This window comes from Corvus moneduloides, chromosome 4, assembly GCF_009650955.1.
Source record: "Corvus moneduloides isolate bCorMon1 chromosome 4, bCorMon1.pri, whole genome shotgun sequence".
NCBI lineage: Eukaryota > Metazoa > Chordata > Aves > Passeriformes > Corvidae > Corvus > Corvus moneduloides.
This window is the reverse complement of record NC_045479.1, coordinates 1274575-1293330: the sequence shown is the minus strand read 5'-3', so window position 1 is coordinate 1293330 and position 18756 is coordinate 1274575. Positions and strand designations below refer to the sequence as shown.

At 38.9% G+C, this 18756-nt stretch overlaps 1 protein-coding gene across 6 annotated transcripts in view; it reads left to right on the top strand.

The window, feature by feature from the left end:
- SOX5 (SRY-box transcription factor 5) overlaps positions 1–18756 on the top strand; it is a 613432-nt gene that overhangs the window by 52305 nt on the left and 542371 nt on the right. Inside the window, exon 1 of one of the 6 annotated variants that reach the window (XM_032105154.1) lies at positions 17378–17474. The exons of the other annotated variants lie outside the window; for them this stretch is intronic. The gene's annotated coding sequence lies outside the window, so the exon portion shown is untranslated. Of the gene's footprint in view, positions 1–17377; positions 17475–18756 lie in introns of those variants that run through there. 6 annotated transcript variants of the gene reach the window in all.

Genomic DNA, 18756 nt, shown 5'->3' with positions numbered 1-18756 from the left:
TTAGCCAAATTATTTTTTCCTTATGAGGATAATCCTTTGGTACAAAAAATATGACAGATTTTACCAAGAATGGTACTGTAGTAATCACTGCCTTTAACATTCTTGTATAACCTGCTGGTACATAAACATGGTCTGTATTTGAAAGTATCACTTTGGCCATAGTGAGATGATAAACCAGCTGCACGCGTACATCACTCATGGCTCTCCAATATGATTTCTGACCTGATGCTAGTGGTAGGTTAATGCTAAAATCCACCTTGTTTTCTAACTTACTTCCCTTTTAATGTCTTATTTCCCACAGTGTATTTCTTGTAGGAATATTTCGGCAACCTTCGTTTGTGCCGGGAAAGCTGCTGCATCTTTCTGCTTGTCCTTGCTCGGGCAACACCACCACTGGTGTTTTATGACTCTGTGGGGTTTTAATGTTTGAAAAGCAACAACATGGCCTCGTCTAAATCAAATTAGCCCAGCTGTAGTCTGTTCTGGCTGCTGATCTGAAAGCTGAAGTCATTCAGTCTGAGTTTCCCAGCCAGCAGTACAATACACGGTACTGTTTCAGTAGTAATGAAATTCCCCTGCAGTATATGCTGATGCTTGTTTTTGATAGGAAGTATGTCTGATGCTCAGAGTTACATTAACAAAGTATTTGAAGGCCAGGGAGATTGCTCTTGTGATGAAATTCTTCTCTGATGTTGTTATCATTAAAGCTGGCTGAAAATGTTCGGTTTAAAACTGGGTTTGGAAAGCTGAGTTCTGAGAAATGTATGTAGGATAATTTTTACTTAACAGTTTCAGCTGAAAACAGAAGAACCTTTGAATGTGAATGGTGGTGTGGTGTCTCATGGGAATTTTAGGTCAGCTGCACCCTGCAGATCTGTGTGTTCAGTGCCTTGGCTCTCCTGTCCATCCCAGAGTCACTTCCTCCTGTAGTCCCAGCAAGAAGAGGGACTAACAGTGTTTGAGGAGATGTAATCTATGCTGTCAGATTCTCACTGTTGTATCTAAATTTCTTACAGCAACATGTTCATTAACGTGGCTAATGAGTGACAGTCTTCTTTCTGTTTCATCTGAGGGAAAATTCTTGGTTATGTGCAAATCCTCAAATCCTTTTTGAATGGGGCTTCGTTTGTTGTTTTAAATGTACAAACTGTGGTGTGAGGCATTAGGAAAAGCAAGTAGAAGTTCATCCATCAGATGCAATGGGAAACGATGAGGTTTTTCACAGACCCTTATTCCAGTGAGAGCTGCTGCCACATCTTTGACCAGGTCCTGCAAAAACTCAGTCTCCTGCTGTACCATTAGCACAATGGCATAAAAGCCTGCTGTGCCTAAGCAGAGCAATTTACTGTGATTTTGGAACTTACAATGATATTTTGAATATGCTGAAAACATGCAGTCTGTGTGGTGTCCTGAAAATAAGGACCCTGCTCTTATCTCTGAAATACTGTGGAAGAGAGTCAGAATTTGCTGTTACATGCAGGAATTTGTGCTGCTGAGGAAGGATGCTGCAGGTTGCTGTAACAGAGGGTTTGTTATTAAGGAGAGTCTTAAAGTACAGAGAGGCATTTTTGAATGGTATTATTCTTTGCTTGCACCCTAAAACCTACCAGAGTGGGTTTTTTTGGCAGGGGTGTGAATTCAGGAGTGTGAATTTTATTAGGGGGGAGAAAGGTGAGGGAACGTTTTTAACGTAAATAGTTTTTAAGGTTTTTACTTCATTGCTTTACTCTGCAATGTTATAATGCACTTTAAAAAGCGTATTTGAAGTTAGGTTTGAAAAGCAATAAATATAATCCATCTAGTAGAAGTAACCAACATTGCGGTAAAGAAGGAAAAAACGAAATCTCCACTGCAACTCCAGGCTGCAGTTCAGGCTCACTGAAGCTAGCTAGAAAACTGGATTGTGTCCCAGCACTTGCCCTGCATGTTACTTACCAGGACTTTTCAGGGACCTGAATGGTCTTTCTGTGTATCCCTGAAGCTGGCACACAGAGCAGTACAGTGCTGTCTGGCCCCTCTTCTGCTGCCAGGGTTAGGTGCAGGCACAGAGATTGGTGTGCCTTTTCCATGTTTCTTTCCTTCCTTTCCTACAACATTCTCCTGTCCTGTCAGAGTCTGTACAGACATCCTAACCAGGCTTCTTGTGTCATCAGGTGATTTCACAAGATCGGGTACCGCTTGGTACCCAGCCCTGCAAACAATGAAACTCCTTTCTGGCAGGTGCTCAGAAGACAGGGACACTAGAGAAAATAAGGATCTGAAATAGAGCATTTCCATGTGGAAGGCACTGTGTCCGTGCATTTCCACCTCTGGAAGCCATTTCTCCTCTTGCTTTGCCGTCTTCCTGCTGTCAATCCAGAGTGTCTCAAACTTCATTTGCGCTCATTTCACACAGAGTTTGCTTATCAGTCTGAAAGGCGACTGTCTGATCTTTCCTTTTGCATGCTTTCACTTTTAAGATCTTCCCTTTCTTATGTAAAAAAGGCAATTAGAGTCGTATCTGTTTATTTTAAACAAAATGGCTGTTAATTAGCGTGATCAAAAACCCTGCCATTGTAGACTATGGGCTTCACTTTGTAGTTGCACTAAATTGCGTACAGTTTGGTGCCAGCTGACATGATAGCAACACAAAGTCTGCCTTTTTTTTAACTTAATGAACAAACAGATTTATGAGCCTTTGTTAACTTCTGGTTTAGATCTATAGGTTCGGAATGCATTATTTAGAGTTCTTGTTTCTTAATGACTAATGTCATGTTGTTACTTATTAAGAGTGCTTTAACTTGCTCAAGAAGTTTCCCTTGCTTTTGTATCCCCTTGTTTCCATTTTCCTTTTTTTTTTTTTTTTTTTTTGGCTTAATTAAACAGTACATCTGTGGTACACAAAACAGTTGAGATGCACTTCTCTAGCTGCATTCAGACGTTTCAGCACTAACTCTATAGTGCTGTGAGAGCACTGGATATTCTGTCATCCCTTCGAAGCAGAATAAGGGCAGTTTCTGTTTTTCCCTTGCCTCCATCACTGATATTTATTCATAATGTCTGGGAAAAAGATGCGCACAACAATCCATTGGTGTAGCCTTACTTTGCTTTGGAAAGAAAAAATCAAGAATATTGGTGATAAAGCTGTGATAGCATGATTCCCATCTGTAGACTTGTCATCTTAAGTGAATGACAGTGTGTCCTTCTAAATGAAAAAACATGTTAAAAAACCAAAAGCCATTTCAACCAATAAGTGAAAATTCTGTGTACTTTCTTTTTTATTACCATGACTATTACTTTTGCAGAGAAGGTGCTCATTTCAGAAATTCCAAAGGTCTGGTTTTTGGACTTGGTGTGGTAACTTCTGATGGCTATCAAAACAGCTATTAAAACTACCAAAAATGTACAGTTGGAATTAATCAGAATTAATAATCTATTCTGGACATATTCAGCTCTATGCTGGGAACTGCAGTGTAGTTTCCAGAATGTACTTTCCTAGGAATGCACATATCCCCGTCACTGAAGTTTCCCTGTGTCCTTAGATAGCCATTTTTATGTTAAATTCTTCTGTATGCTGATACAAGGCCTAATTGACCCAATATTTCCAGGAATAGCTGATTATTCAGGTATGTCATTATTTCTCTGCTTTTTTATCTGTTGGTCATTATTGAAGGATTCAAGCGAAATCCTTATTTGCATAGAGAAAATCAAAATTGAAGTCAAGTCATAAGCAAAGTCAGTGAGCTGGCATAAATTTGATTAAAAGAAGGTGTGATCAGGCCATTTTAAGGGTTTTACTGTCATTTAAAAGTTTGCATTGAGTGTAATTCTTGGCTATAATTCTCCAAGTACATGTTTAAATTAAAGACATAAGACAATTAATACTTTTTCCTGTGGTTATATTTCAGTATTAAGCCATACACAATTTCATATTAAAATATTGAAGGAAATGTACTTGCTATTACAGAAGATTAAGGTAGTAATAATATTTTATTTGCTCTAAGGGGAAAAAAAAAACCAAAACAGAAAGACCAGAAAAAGTGGATATGAAAACAAATTGAAAGGACTGCAAGTTTTAGTGTTACTCTGATTGAATCACATTTTTTTAACTGTTGTACTTGTAATTTCCAAATTACAAGTAAAATGAAATACATTTGGGATTTCCAGTGGAGAACCATTTTTAGAAATTTTTTTGGTTTCATCTGTCACAACATTTTACTGAAATGAAATAGAGGCCTTTTCTATTTTAGCTCCATAAAATTAAAAAGAAACATCAGGTGAAAGTAATTTTCAGATGGTAATTTGTCTTTGTATATAAAATAGAGCTTTTTAAGGCTAATGATTAAAATGAGAAATTTTCAACTTTATCAAGAGGCCTTTTCTAGAATTTTCAATTTGAAACATTGTAAAAATTGCTTTATTTGTTTAAAATGGTTAATATAAATGACACAGTAATTTACAGTGGAAATAATGATTTGCAAGTTTTTTTTAGTCAAGATAGGTTTTTTATTAGTGAACAAAAGAATAAGAAATGGTATACAGTTAAATAAAATAAATAATTCTGGAGAGAATGGAAGTTAAGCACTGTGGTCCATTTCATCCTTGATTCAAGGACAAGGAATTGTTCAATTAATTAAAACAAGGAAGATATTTTGATAAAATAAGATTATTAGGCACTACCTGCAAATAACTTGTGGATCTTCCTAATAAAACCACTCTGATTAAAAAAAAAATTAACAAATCAAGCTCTTACATGAATTACTGAAGTTTGAAGGTAAATGAGATGTGCTTTCTATCTCTTTATTTTCTCCTTTTTGCCTCAGAACATGAAGTACTTACTCAGGAGATGGTTTATGAAGAGAAGTCCCTCATGGCAAGTTATTTTGCAGTTTTTCAGTTCCAGGAATTTGTCACTCTGTGATAAAATGGTTGATATTAGCAGTTATTTTTCATCTTGACTAACTGAAATATTCTATGATTACAAATTATATAGGGTTAAAAACATTTATGCAAGTGCTATTTTTCATGTGCTGGTTAATTTACATATATTTTACGTTTAATTAACATATATAATATTTTGTCTGTAGATGTAATAGAAATGGGGCTTTGATCCATCCGAGTCCTTCAGCAGATGCTTAACCTTAAGCACATAAATAATCCCATTGTTTTCAGTGTCTTTACTCTGTGCTTTTAAGTGCTTTGTTGGATTGTGGCCTAGTATAATTATATGTTTGCAATAACAGTTGCTTATTAAAAGCAGTTGTTAGATCTCAAAAATAATATAAAAGAAATAACATGAGAAAATATGTATCAAACAGTACTGAAAAAATACATAAAAATTGCTTCAGAATTCTTGTTTGCTTGTCAATGTCCATCACATTGCAGATTCTGCTTTTTATGTCGCTCCTTTCTTTTATGAGGGTGAGACCAAGGCATATTAAGGAAGATCCTCAAGATACTTATGTAAAAATATGTTTAAAAAGTTGTATTTGTTATTAATACTGAATTCTGTAACAAAGGTGAGGTTTTATTAAATAGTTGCCTTTCATATAGTGCTAAAGTTCTGACTAGGTCATTCACTAGCTGTTAGTTCCCACAGGCATTTGCTTCTTTCTTGAGTAAGAACAACTGGGTGCAAGGAGTGTTGATATGATAGGAATACGGGTCTCTTTGCAGCATTTCATCTCTTTATGTGTTCAGTGTCTTTCACTTTTCCTTGCTCTTTTTTCCCTGGGTCTGTTCTGTAATGTTCCATTCTATGTCAAACCATTTCCTTTGACCCAAAGCAAAGATTACAGACCTAAGGGTTAAACACTGTATTTTACTCAAGTAAAATATTCTGATGGGACCTGAGTGATGGTGTTCACCTGACTGCCAGTCCAGCTGCATTTCAGAGAGACTTGCTATGAGAGTAAGTAGATTTCTAGATTATAAACCCTCTAAAATTTAGTGTTGGTATTAACAACGTCTATTGAGAAGTTTAAGAAACCACTTGTGTGGGTAAAACACTGGTCTCAGCATCAAGTGCTTGTGCCTGCAGCTTTGTATTTGTATCTCCCCTCTCCGTAGATTCCTTTACTGCTTTTCTGATCTACCTGGTCCTCTGAAGTACTTTTTCAGTTTATTTTTCCATGGAAGCTCAAGAAAAACCACAATAGTGGTAATATAAAGGCAATTTTCCTTGCCCTTTTTTATCTCTGAGTCAGAGCTTACGTATATTTTACAGCAAGTTGCCACATCTACTCTTCCAGCATAAGCATCTTGCCTGGTCTGCCAGCCAGATTTTTTGAGTGCATTTACAACTCATGGGAGCATGAATGAGTGACCACAAACATCCAGCATCACTTAAAGGGTAAAAGAAATGTGAAATGATCTGTAAATATCACTGTTATGTGTGATAAAAAGGAGGGCTTGGCTAGTCTAAATTAGAATATCCAGCAATACTCAGTCAATATAATACCAGAATGAATTCAGAGTAAATTTATTTCCTTACATGTAATTGAGAATCTCCTGTGAGCATGGTGGGGTATGTGGATACTCTGGGTTGTTCCTTTGCAGAGGAGTGTGTGTGATTTCATGTACACAGTGTGGGATGAACCACACAGAGATCCTAAGTTCATGACCCAGGCTGAAGATACTGTGTATAGCCATGTGAAGTAGCACTGTTTGTAAAAGCTGAAAAAAACAGCAAAAGATCGCAAGAAAACCAGAGTCCTTTTCTGGTTGAAGTGTCAGGGAAGTCTCCTCCCCCACCCACTCCAGAAGTAGCAATTTCCCCCCAGAAATTAGTTCATTAGTGTGTATTGCTATTCATGCAGGAAGGTGTGTGATGTCCTGGGGCTGTCTGTATTTGAGTAGAAAATGTCACCTCGGATCAGATTTGCAATACTCCCAGCCTGTGCTGGCCCAGGGCATGGAATCTCTCAAGATCTTCCGTAATGCACAGTGACTGCATCACTACAGTGGAATCAAAACTTCACTGTGTTCAAGAAGAGGATAATGGTTGCCACCTTATGCAGCTCGGATAAATGACAAGTTTCGGGAAGGTCACAGCTCAGTGTGAAAAGTCTTCCACGTCTTGGAAGGAACAGAAAAATTCCATATCCTGTGTGGTGCCTTCCCTGCTCCTCATCTCATTGCTTACACAGGTGGAAATGTTGAAATTAAATAGCAGAGTGAGTGTGAGCATGCGGCTGTTGTATTTTGATGTGGTTCTTAAATTGCCCTTCATTGTCAGAAGCTGTTAGGCTGAGGAGTGAAATATACGCCTTGAGTGGCAGTAGGAATTGGTAATTACCTTTAATTCTCCACAGGGGCACGCAGAGGTGTGGAGTTTGCCCATGTGTCAGTCGGAGCTGACGCAGAGACAGTAAGGGTGAGGGCTGCCTGTGATGCTGGACTGTGTAGGGGATGAAATGGGTTCATGTCCCCTTTTCCAGCAGCCTTTGTGCTCAGAGAGTGCTATGGGTAGGTCAGGGGGCAGCTGCTCCAGCCCCATTGCCTTGGAGTTGGACAGAGAAAGGGCTGCAAGCAAAAAGGTGGGAGCACCCCTGATTTTTTCTAGCAGGTCTGATCACCCCTTCACCGTTCCAAACCCCCTGAGAAAGCAGCCTTCTCATGTCAGGCAGAGGGTGGGGGAGGTACATGCTGAAGCTGGGTGGGATGCTGGAGGCCCTGTACACTCTGCAGTAGGAATTACTCTCAGCCACGGTTAAATGCGTTTGCAATGATACAAGGAAGTTTTCGCAGTCATCAGCCCTCCAGTTGAAGCACGACTGAAAAATGTAACACACCATGCCCTAATCCACTTAATATGGTCTCTGTCCATAGCTCCCCACTTGCTGTCATACAGTAAAGCTGCTCGGTTTCTCCATGTCCAAACCGAAGAGGAAGATTAAGTGTGCTGCTGCGCCCTGTACTTGCTGGCAGAACTTCTTTTCTGCTACATGGGCTCTAAGATGTGCTTTGTTTTATTGTCTCCCTTTCTTTTGAAAGGTACAAAGTACAGTGACAGGAACTATCATATTCAATTGGACATGCTTTCTACAGATTTGTTAAGGATTTACTCTACACATTTGTAGCATTTAGTTGCCATGGCAATGACCTCGGTGCAAGAGGGAACAGCCTTTAGGTTGGACCTCAGATTTTCCTTTCATTTCCATTTAATTTGATTTGACTGTGAAATGTCACTTCCATTGCATTGATTAAGCTTCATTGCAGCCACCAGCTCTGTTAGGAAGGTTAAAGGGCAGGCCAGTGGCTGTCATTTTTCTCCCCCCACCCTTTTCTGATACCAGTATAGGTTTGTTTTGGTTTTTTTTCAGAGGAAGACTAAGGTTTTACCCCATGGTGTTCCACAGTAAAAGCAAAACTAATGCAGCAACAGTTTGAAGTGGTGCTAACCTGTGAAGCTTCCTCAGACAATTTTGCAGCACTTTAAAAAATAGGAATTTGTTTCTCTTTTTCTTCCTGACATGTGCTCACCCCCCAGATAAATAAATTGAATGTATCCTCCAATCCTAGCAACCATATTGGAAGGAGGAAAGACACCTTAGTTTTCAAAACCTCTGTTGTCCCTAGGGTGTATAAATGCCTGCCAGCTTCCATGAGGCGGGGAATCACTGGGACCTGTGTGTAGAGTACCCCTTTGCTCAGGCTCTTTCTAGTTAGTTTGGTATTTGCAGATTATGCAACAAGGGTAAAATAGAGAATGGCAGAATGTTGGGATGGGAGGCTTCAAAGGAGAACCAGGAAAAAGCAAGGATTGCTTTGAGCAGTTTTATTAATGGCAAACAAATTAAAATCACAACTGTGGTATTCTTCATTCCTAGTCAAAAGCATGCAACCTTTGTAAGCAATACGGCCCATCTGCAGAATACAAAGGTACAAAAATTGTGATGTATTTGTAAAGACTTCCCCTTCTTGCTGCCCTAAGACCTCTGCTTTGTACTGTGTGGGCTGTCAAGGACTTAGATAAATTAGGTTTGTTCATTTAGGTTTTGCAGAACCTCGGGTACCTCTTTTGTCTACATCTCTGTATTAGCAGGCACACAAGCCTTACTGGCAAGCTGGCTTTTTGCTGTGAGCCAGGTTTTTTGCCACATGCTTCAACTAAACATCAGCTAAAATATCGTCTTGAAATTTGCATATTGCATGATAGCTGAAGTTAAGATTTCTTCTGCATAGCTTGGTCAGAAGGTAAGAGTCTTATAGTTATGTACTGTTTTGGTTTTTTGTTAAATAGATCAGATGCTCATTTTGAAAACATGTAGAAACTTTGTTTCTTTTTACTAGTCCTGAAAATAATTGCTTTTTAAGTTTGTTTAGTTGCTCAGAATTTAAAAAGAAATGAATAAACCAGAAATATTAAAACAGCTTGGTCTGAAGGGAGGGATATAAGGAAGGCTCATTAAAACAGGCATGTGAGCAAAAACTGGTGGGCTGGTGAGGAAGAGGCCTGGAAAAGTCAAGGGAGAAAAAATGTTTGACCAGGCACAGGGTAAATGATGCAAAGAAAAATTGAAACCCCAAAGTACTACATATGGCTTGCAAATCTTTGCAGCTGAAGGACTGTTTTTCTCTCCTGACTGAACTGAGCTTCAAATTAAGCCTCTTTCTTTTTGGAAAGGAGGACTGAACTAGTGTGAAGAAAACTGCAGTTCTGGAGCCTGTATATTGGCTGCTGTGGAGAAATAACTCGCACATGTGTGAGAAAGAGGGAATGTATTTAACTTTTTCTTCTGATTTCTGCTCCCGTCTCCATGACATGCAGCATCTGGTATCAGGGCCACCCTCTCACAGAGACATCATGCCATTGTGGATAGTCAGGGCCTGGCATGGAAGGGTGCAAATCCCTGGGGATACACATCTTTGCTCCCACTGCATGGCTCCCAGCAGAGAGGGCTTGAATTGGAGAAAGGTCTTTAGAGGTGGAATCCTTTCTCCTGTGTCCCTCTGTGTCACTCAGGTGGAGTTTGACTTCAGCTGTCAGCCTTGAAGCTCAGAGCTCACTGGCAATCCTGGTGAAAGAGCCTGGCTGTGAGCTGTGGCTCTGTTTTCTGAGCTTTGTGCTGCTGCTGGGATGACTGTCAGAGGGAGGACAAGATCTCCGTGGTAGGTGCCCGTCCTGCAAGGACTGGCTCCCTTTTCTGTTTGCTTCCAAAATGTTAAATGAATAATTGGTGGGAGAAAGAAGGAAAGGAGAGAGAGAAGGATGTAACTTCCTACGTAAATTGTAAGATGTAAAAACCCTCTTAAAGAATAACTCTGAGCGGTCCGGCTGGTGGCCTGTGGCATGGTGCTGTCTGACTTGCTTGCTTTTCTGCTGTGGCCTTGCCTTGGGACTGGGGGGGGAGTGGAAAAGTTGGATGTGAAATCCAGCAACTGCTGAATACTTTTGCTTATCCATGCAAATTGTCACCATGCCTGTGAAGGGGGAGGAGGAGTTTGGCATTGCTTGAGCCTGGACACTGGCCCATGGAGGTGCCCCAAAACTCAGGATGCTGCTCATGGCTTTGGATGTACTCTGTTGTCTTAGCCTGGATTTGTAAAACAAAATGTTAGCTCTGAGCTCTGTGTGTGTGTGTGTGTGTGTGTTTCTGACTAGGCATCACAATCACTTTTTCTGCTTTTCACTGCTTGGAAAGGACCCAATTTTAGAGCAAGGTGATCAGTTCTCCTTTGGAACAGAATAATGTTAATATTCTAAGAATGTAAATGCAGATGCTGTGGACTTCCACAGAAGGCAAGTTCTTCTGCAGTAATGTTTCAAAAACTCCCAAATTCAGAATTACTTACTTACACTCTGAGTCAGTGTTTGGCGATGAAGAAACTGTGGGACCATGGAAAAAACATCAGATTAGGAGAAAATACTTGACTTCCCTGTGCACTCTAGGTTTTTTTATATGGATCGTAGTGTTTGGTTTTCTATGTAAAAATAATTTGAGGCCTTCAGAGTACATGATTGATGCCAATATTGCTAGGTTTTTTTGTAATTTATGAAGAGGTTCTTTTTTAGAAAAATAGTGTTTAAGACTAAATACTGAATGTGGGGCTTGTTCTTCATGGCAGCTGTGCCATGTGGTAGAAATTCCAGTTTTCTGAACTCCCAGCCACACCCTGTGATGGAGACTGAACAACAGCAAATAGCTTTGTTCAGATGTCTCCTGTGTCCTGTGTCATCCTCTCAGTTAAAAATACTGTATAAAAAACTTAAAGCAGGTGGAGAAAGTTAAAAGCTGAATTCTGAAAATTCCATTTTATACAGTATCCCAAATCTTTGCTCAAAAATGAGATAAAATGGATTTTTTGTTTGGTTTTTTTGCTTTTGTTTTTGTCCATACCCAATTGCTCCTGCTGCCATCAAAAGTGTGTCTGTGACTCATGGTCTGAGCACTTGAGATGTTCCACCATGGAGGAACTGCTGCATCTCCTTGTCGAGGCAGGTGTGGAGGATCTCACCACCTAGAACAGAGAAATTCCCATCTCCCTTGGATGCTGCCTATGGCAGCAACAGAGTTGAATTGACACATCCTTTTCTACCTCAAACACACGTCATATTACTTCACACCCTCAGTGAAAGACATTCTCTCACCCAGGTAAACCAAATTTGCCCTATTTAGGCAGTGAAGGGAGACGCTGTTTAATTCCTTTGCACAAAGTGAGCAGGATTCAGCAGCTCCAGCTCCAACACATCTTTTTTTTTTTCCACTTCTCAGCAGGAGCTGAGTATTGGCATCTCTCCCACAGCATCATGCCTTGTTGTTTTCTCTCAAGCAAAAACAACAGAAAAGGAAGATTAAAAGGAAGAAGTAGACAGATTTGAAAGAGGATTGTTAGTTCCAAGGTCTGATGGGATCTCCTTGAAAATATTCACAACTCTGTGTCACCCATGCCAAAGTCACACTGCAGTTTTCAGAACCTTTTATAATCTCCAACATATAGACACTATCTTTTCCTTCTTCTGTTTGCTGCTTAACAGGAGTTCATAGTAGATTTTGTCTATTTACCTCTGGTTTTTAGAATAATTATGTTGTGACAGTCATAGGTCTTGTCATGGTATGCTATTAATATCTTTGTTGTTTATTAACCTTCTCAAAGCAATTGTATGGAGGCATAAAAGGAGAGGAGCCTCGCCTAGCTTTAAGCTGAATTACCAATTTGAATGTCAGGCCAGGTTCACAAAAATTTCCAAAATAGGTGAGAGTTATAAATAAAACTGAATGTGTTACTGTTTTGGGGGAAAGGTGTGGAACTTGGTTTTTTCTTCCAGCTCAGCCCCAGAATAGACACAGGCTGTTTTTCATTTTGAGCTTTTAGATTCCAGCAGACCTCAAACTTAGCAAAAAGATAAGAAGAATTTTATGAACCGAAGAGTGAGTTTCATGCAGATATGAATCAGCACTGATATCTTGGCTACTGTCATCATGTGAGTATGCTGTCATTGCAGCAGATATGATAAATTTGGGAATCTTAAACTGAGCACACTTGTCCACTGTGCCTGTGAGGCAAAGCAGGGAAAAGAGAATTTTTCAAATGCCAGCAATAGTATTTTTAGGGAAAAAAATATTTTACCTGTAGTCTTTTAATTTTATCTATAAACTCCATTCCGATTTTGAGGTGCAGGAGGACTTACTGGGTTTTTTAGGGCACCAAGCCAATATAAATATTAGAAATAAGAGGAAATCATAGAGCTGTTTTCTTATTGTTAATAGCATAATGAATCTTTTGTTGGGTTTCCTCTCTGCAGGACTCTCCCTGCTGCAGTAGTGCCATTTACCTTTGTCTTCTTTTATAGTTTCAAAGGGCCTGTTCTGCAGAGCTGCTTACAAACTGTACTAAAGGATGAAAATTCTTGCAGAGAATCAGACAGTTTTGATTGACCAAGTAAACTTAATTCCCAGTGACAAGAGAAAAATTAATTCAAGCATTTAGAGAGATGAGGTTTGGGGGAGTTTATAGCGTTAGTCTATAATGTGAGTCTTTAATGTCTGAAGGCTTCGAGTCAGTGTTTATAAAGAACCCTCTTCACTTTGCCCCCATTTTGAAGCACTTATTTTCCTCTCTGCTTGCAAAGATCTTAAAAAAACTCAAGTCTTTGTACTTGAGATTGCTTTTGTTCAGAGTTGTCCAGCTTTTTCTCCCCTTTCATGTTTTTTGCACTGTTTGCTTTGCTGTGTGCACATTGCAGGGTTTAATGTGAAATTCTGGTGGGTGAAATTGTGCATATCTCCTCCTGTCTTTTCCTTTCTTTCTAGTACGTGAAGGAACCAGCAAAAGGGAAAATGCTGTTACTAAACATCTAAATAAATCATAGATTTGTAGTTTCGTAATCAGTTTAGCAGATTTTATTCGAGTTGATATATAATATTGCATGTTTGTAAGCGAAAATGAAGAGAAAGTAAAAACAAAATTATATTTATCATCAATTTTGTTAATTACAAGAAACTAGTTCACAAATACACAGGAGTACTATCTTCAGCTAATCCTTTGTCTTCTTGTTTGTTTAATAGATTAGATGGATGTACCAAATAGCATGCTGCTGGGGCAACATTAATTTTATTATAGAATAAAAAGTAGAACTATTAGTCTCTGTTTCTGGCATGTTTGTAAGCTATCTGACCTATTTTCTCCTCCTGCCCTCTTCTCGGTGATTACCAAATTCCTGCTCTCGCTATGCCTAATGTAAAACAGTCTTACAACTAAACCAGCTGATAGCCAGCCCTGGAGATATTACCCAGTATCCTGGCACACAGATAAGATATATTGTTTTATATATTTGTCCAACAGGGAGGGACAACTTCATCACTTTAAACAAGGAGATAATCTGTTTACACCAGAGGAATAGGCTCACTTGGTTTTCTTCCCTTCAGTTGTGGAGATAATTTCAGGGGGCAATATTTGCCTCGTTTTTACCAACAAAAATAGCTGGATGGTTTGTCTTAAATTTATTATATTTTAGGAGAAAACTAAGCTAGGAAACTACACTTCCCAGAATCCTCAGGAAGTGTATAATGTCTGATACGGACTTTTTAAATTGAAGCACTGTGGTTTTGCAACTGCTTATCTTGAGGAGTTAGAAGTATCTGTTTTTAAATGATGTTCCTTGCAAAAAATCTCAAACCAACCTCTTAGTATTGTGTTGTCACTGAAGATGAAAACCAGGCCTTTAAGTTCTAAAATTATTTCATTAACAGTGTAGTCATTTCATGTCTTCAAAAATCATGGCTGATGTAAAAAATATGTTTTGAGTCAAAGATTTTAGACATATGAAAAATCAGGAGTCTTCTTTCCCCTGAACAACTTTGTCCTGCCTTCTGTTCCGGGCAGTTGGTGATGACTTTCAGATTTTGGTTCATTGAAAGATAATACATTATTTAGGATTTTATGTGTGAAAATAAAAACAACCAATCAATATAGCACTTAATATAACACTACTTGAAATTTCTGTTTTGACCTTGACCTGTTATTTTTCAGTGAGGGGCATGTCTGCAGGGAAGGGCATGCTCAGACTAGTCTGGAAGTAACAAACTAAATTAGTGTGTTCCAGCACTGCAGGTGGACAGAGCATCCTGCTAATGTGGCTGTATGGACCAGGATGGATTCCAGCCAGACAGGCCAGAGGGAAAATAAATGTCTCTGTCCACACCTTGAACTGCACAGGCATTTGGATAGTTGAGTTTGGCATGACCCACTACTTGGTCTGAGAGAAAGAAGTAGCCCAGTTAGAAATGCAGCCCCAACTTGTCTGACACCCAGTTCAGTGCCTGTGCTGTTTCCTCATTTCAGTCACCATCAACCCCTATTTCTCTATTTTGTCCAGAGTTCTGAGCCTTTTGTCACACATTAGCAAGACCAGGGTGAAATATTTGTATATTGAGGAATGCAAGCTCTCAAGGATGATTATGCTTTATTATAAGATACAATTCTTACAATGTTTTCTATGTATCTGTGATTTTTCCCATTGAAGTACATTGTAAGCTTCATCTTATTAATAGTCAGTAATGCATATATAGTGGATTTTTAATGGTAATGGAGGAACTGCCATTTGAGAAGCCTCACAATGTGTTGAAATCTAAAAATACAACATTGTCTTCTTCTCCACCATCCCTCTGGTTCATTAGTTCTTTCAAGATGTGCCAAAACAAGTCTTAATCTCTGTCTTCAAGATACTGTATTGTAGTGTATGTTTCAGCCTAGATAAGCTATCTGGGATGCATTTTTGTTACAGTGCAAGGTACTATTATTGTTCATGTACAATAAGAGTGAAAATAGTGATTTTCCATTTGTATTTTTTGAGCTTTGTATATACCCCAGAGGTAGATAAAGAGTTTATGAAGAAAGGTTATATTTAAGAGAAATGGGTATCAGTGCTATGAGATTATACCCATGACAGATGGTTGTAACTAAAGCTTCATCTTGGTGCTGAAAAGCTGAATGAAACAGTATTCAGATTTTGAAGTAATGTTGGCTTCATTTCAATGGGACTTTTGCCTGAGTAAGAACAGACTAAAAACTCACTAATGATTCTAATTTTTTGTGTCAGCTTTGAGTAGATTTTAAAAAATTGAATTTTATTTTTGCCTATTTTGGATTGATAAAATTCCAACAAAAACATGGGGATTTGTTTGTTTGTTTGTTTACAGAAATGTGTGCAACATTATGCCTTTGTTCACTGGGATGACAAGATATAAAACAACATTGTTTTATTCACACTGTAAAGCAAAACATCTTACTGAGAATCAGGAAAGAGTTGGAAAAGTAATTTTTTTTGCTCTTAGTTTCAGAGCTGGTTGTGAACCTCAAAATTTTGTGGGGTTCAGTCAGAATAGTTATGTAAAATTTCAGATGCTAACCTTAAGCAAATCCAAATATCTTGAGGCTGGAAATCTCTACAAGAACATATTTCCCCTTGACTTGTCTAATACAATGAGTTCAGCGAGGCTACACCCTGGGGAGTTTTGGCCCACCATGTAGTGTGTGTGCTTTAAGACCTTACACTAAGCCATGAGGGTATTTTTAATTTCATCTTGAGAAACTAAACTGAGGGACTTCACAAATGAATCCATCAGGAAGACAAGGTTAATTCTGGCCGCTGTTTGTGGGAGTATGGTGCCTTCAAATACCAACACATTTTTTTTTCAGTGGTGGCATTTGGAAGAATAAATGAAGTGTGACTCCCGGCATCTCTTTAGTTGCCCTGAAAATGGAATGTCAAACAGCATATAATCATCTTCCTTGTTTAAAGAAAGAGGAGCAAGTGAGAGACCTAGTTTTCTATTTGTGTCAGTTTTTGGATGTCTTAATATTCTATCTTGTCTAATTTTCCAGAGACTGATAATAGAGTTCCTGTCAAATTAGAGGTTACAGACTCTTTAACCTATGTCACAAAAAAACCCCTACATTCCTTATTATTACCATGAATATAATCCAAATAAAAATTTAGCTTTTAATGCTGTTATGCTGAATGTTGCATTCCAAGCATATAATTTTATTCATTATAAATATTAAAAGTATTCAGCCTGACATTAGACTGCTTGCTCCCCGATCTCTTCAAAAAACAGGCTGAATTGGATGTGTCGCCACTTGGTCCAGGGAGCAGCAGTTCAGGCTCAGCCCCTGCACTGTCAGGACTGAGCAAGCGTTGCTGCTGCCCTGCCAAGTGCAGTTCTCAGGTTCAACTGATGTGGCAGAGGGGATATTTTCAGATGGACCAGGCTGATGTCGCCATCTTCTAGGAGTGGGAATGAGCCAGGAGGATAAATTAAATGAATTGTACTTGCCCTGCACTGGGGATTTGCTATCAGAGGAGTCTGATGTGGCAACACTGGAATTACAGCTCTGGAATTACATCCTGCTAAGGGGGCTCTTTCCTTTTGCAGAGAGTGGTACAAAGGCTAAAGTTTCTTTAAAATTAAAAAGCTGCAGCCCTCTTCAGTGTAAGTAGAACTGTGGCAAGTATGACCTACTGTTTGGTCAAGTTTTATTCTCATTTACATGAATTCCAACAAATTCAGACCTGCTTTAAAAGGGCCTTACTTTCAAGTTTATAATAAATGAGTAATGAATAAATTTATCTCATTCTTACATAGTTTTAGTTCAAAATCCAAAATGCTTGGGTACTTGTGTACCCAAGTCTTAGTGCCCAGTGTTCTCGGACATGCAAATCCAAGGCTGGGTTTTTTTTTGTTTTGTTTTGTTTTAAATCAGGTGAGTGTCACATGCTTCAGTTTTGTAATGAGAGTTTTTGCACTGTCCTAATTAATACACTGTGCCTGTCCTGGACCTTTGAAGTAAGTGGGAGTTCTGCCACCAATTTAAATAGGAGAAGGATTTGAGCCAATTTGAACAGAAGTTTTCACTTATCTTAGTGCCTAATCTTCTTTTTAAAGGGATGTGGGAGTATCGGCACCTCCTACGTAACGCTCATCAGCGTGCAGAAGTAAACTAGTCTGGTCACTTATGGAGGCCCATTTAAAACCAGGAGGATTACTCAGGTGAGTGACAAGGCTTGGAGAACAGATTTTAGGGAAGTTAATTCAGAGTGCAAAATGACATTTAACCCATCTGTGTGAATATTACCAGTTGAAGCAGGCCACAAAATCATTTAGAAATCGTAAGATAAAAAAAGCCCCAATCCCCTTCTATATTTTTCTTGCATTGGAGTTGTCAGGGTTCACACTTTCAAGGGTGGGTTTTTTTAAGCATCGCAGCTTGTAGCTCCGTTTCTTTGTTAAATTTGAGCTGATATTCTCCAATAAGCAGAGCAGAACTGTAAGAGAAATGCCTGCTATGAATCTCATGGCGAAATCACAATATTTGACAACACTAGGTCTGTGTAAATATGTATGTTCTTTGCAGTGCTTTGTCCCTGGGGAAGCAGGGTTGTCTAGACCTCCTCTACTGTCTCCCTGAATGGCAATGTATAGCTCCAGAGTGGCTGACCACGTATGGCTGATTTATCAGGAAACTGGCAGACTCTGACTGTTGTCTTAGGAGGGTGTTGCAAAAACTAAGGCAAATTTACTGTGAGGTTTCTGCACCTCACTGGAATACTTCAAGTAAATCTGTAAATTGACGGAGGTAGGAAACTGTTGTTGTCTTCATACTATGTCTCTTTTTCTTCACTGAGTACAGAGGAGCCCATAAATACTGCCTTTCTCTAGTCTGCCCTGTGGTCTTTATAGATTAACCCTGATTTTTCACAAACTGCCAGTGAAATGATGTATTGGAGCTGGTGTCCTACATGGATGTCTCTTCAGTCTCCATACAATATTCACCTGATAAAGCTTTGCAGACAGCAGCATTAACAACTTGGTGTATTGTATTGGAAAGGCCTTTTGTCCTCTATTCCAAAGGATGTTACATCACAGAATTGACAGAGTTTTGTTAATTTTTAATTTAAAGGGAGTCTCCTTCCCTCAGATACTTCTTTTCAGACTCGTAATAAAGTAGCCATGACTGTGGATGCTGCTGTGTAAGGACAAAATGGGGAAAAATCCCATTTTCTCTGGTATATCTATGGCTGCCATTTAAAATAGGTCTGCATTTTCAAACATGAAAATATAGTTTTATTTATGTGTTTTGAAGTAAAATTTAAAAGATTTATTTTATACATTGTTTGAAGTAAGTCCAAGGAGACTTTTCCTAAAGTTTTTGTTGTGCTCTGTTGCATGGAGGCCAGCTGGTTTGCTAGCTTGAGTGACCTTACATTCCTTAAATGTACTCATAAATCAAGCCAAGGCCATGCATTAAAAGCTCAGCTCTGACATAAATTCA